Raw genomic sequence first — 2,136 nt, forward strand, 5'->3', positions numbered from 1 at the left:
ATCGATTTATTTAATGTGGGAAGAGGGACACACAAGAGGGGGGAGAGGCACAAAGGAGGGAGGAGGGGCACAAGGAGGGGGAGGGGAGGGCGCAAATCGATTTCACGTTAAATTTGCAATTTAATTAAAAAACCGTTTTCCAACGGAAATACATTATCGATAAGTAATTGATAAATAATTATTTTCATTCATTCATATATTTTTTTTTTTATTTCGATGTTAATTTAATTTATCGATAAATGAAATTTTAACCGACGGTTTCAAAAAAATTTTTATTTTATCGTTTGTCAAAATAAATATGGCGGATTTGAATTTTTAAAAAAAATTTCTTTTTTCGCTTAAAAAAAATTATTTTTTGTTTACGTTTGGCATTATTGCGACAATTAGTCATAATTAATTATTAAAAACGATTTGTAATAATGTAATTAAATAATTACTTACCTTAATAATTAATTTTGTAACGTAAAATTTATTAATTTTTTCTCGACAGAAAAATTGGGTAATAAAATGTAAATAAACGGAAGCCATATTTGTTTACATTATTCAAATTATGATTGATTCGATCGATTTTAAGCGTTTTGTAACGTATGATTCGTCGTGATTTTTTTTACTTTTATTATCCGAAATTTTAATAATAATAATAATAATTTTAAATAAATAAATAATTAAATGATTTTACAAAAAAAAAAAAAAAAATTGAAAGAAAATTATTTAATTTTCAGTAATGCTGGAAAACTATGAATGGCGTCAAATATTAACTAGAGACATCTGTCGAATAAATTTTTTTTAAATAGGGGTGAAATTTTATTAAAATCTCGTTAGATGTCGCTAGTAAATTTTTATATAAAAAAAATTATCCCTTTGTGATTTATCATGGCGTACAAAAAGGGGTGTAAAAAAAAAAAAAAGATTTCCATCATTTCCATTCCCTTATCCTTTATTCTGATCCAATGCAACATGAAAAAAAAAACAAAAACAATTTTTTTTAATTTTAAAAAATAATTGGGGTGGTTTTCTATTTTTTTTGTTTTTAATCATTTCTTCTCTTAGGGAAAGTTTTTGTTTATTGCATCGAAAATATTAATCAATGAATAAGGCAAAGAAAAGAAATTTTTTTTTCAAATACCCGAACACGTTTTTTGTTTAAGACAACCCGTAAAGGTGAAGGTTGAGGTAATTTAAAAATAAGAAAAAGTCATAACCGAAAAAAATTTAAAATCAAATTTTGTACGTGCATTTATAATAGATTACCTTAAAAGGTATTTAATACCTCGAGCATAATAACATCGACACAAATATTCAATCAATAGATTTTGTTTTTTTTTTTTTACACGTATGAAAAAATTTGAACAAAAATAACACCCCGGAAGAAAATAAAAAAAAGATAATGATGATGATGATGATGATGATGAAAAAGATGAAGAAAAAGATTCCCCGTTGAGTTAACATAAATAAATAAATAAATAAAAATTTACAAAACACAACAAACAAATTTTTTTTTTCTTCTTCTTCTTCTTCTTTCTTTTATTTATTGATGAAGGTCATTGAAACAATCGTTTGTTAGGTAAACAAACAGATTATTATTTACATTTTCTGCGGTAGCATTTTTAAAAATCTTTAACACCTAATAAATTTGTTTTCCTTCTTCCATTTTTTTTTTCTTCCTTTGTCTCCACATTTTTGTTCTTTTCCACCGTCTCACTTTCTGAAACATTAATAAATTTATATTAAAACAAATAATTTATATGTAAATAAATTAATAATTGTATAATAATAATAATAACCTTTAAGATTTTCCGTAGATTTGCAGTAAATTTTTTTTTTTTGTATCATTGAGTGAACGTACACCCGTAAGATACCTGTAGAGACGAGCTTCTGATTATGAGGTAAAACAACAAAAGCCCGGATCTACAGGGTAGATTACGAGTGTGCCGATATTTATATATATATAACAAACCTATTTATTCAAAAAAAAAAAAAAAACCGTTAAACAAACAAGCAAACAAACAAACAAACAAACCAAAAAAAAAATCATTTCGGCATTAAAAATTTTATATCCACCTGGAATATAAAAAAAAAAAAAATTATTTATAAATAAAACTCTTTTTTAATTTTTCATCTGACAACATAAACAAC

The 2,136-nt window shown here is 24.6% G+C and overlaps 1 non-coding gene across 1 annotated transcript; it reads right to left on the minus strand.

Annotated features, from left to right (window-relative positions):
* Nucleotides 1-1,843: 1,843 nt before the first annotated feature.
* Nucleotides 1,844-1,932, minus strand: Phum_PHUM266780. The gene has a single exon (XR_009833517.1). It is a non-coding gene; the product is annotated as a microRNA, putative (microRNA).
* Between the last annotated feature and the right edge of the window lie 204 nt (nt 1,933-2,136).

Source organism: Pediculus humanus, genomic scaffold (assembly GCF_000006295.1).
Source record: "Pediculus humanus corporis 1103172107642 genomic scaffold, whole genome shotgun sequence".
Taxonomy (NCBI): Eukaryota; Metazoa; Arthropoda; class Insecta; order Psocodea; family Pediculidae; genus Pediculus; species Pediculus humanus.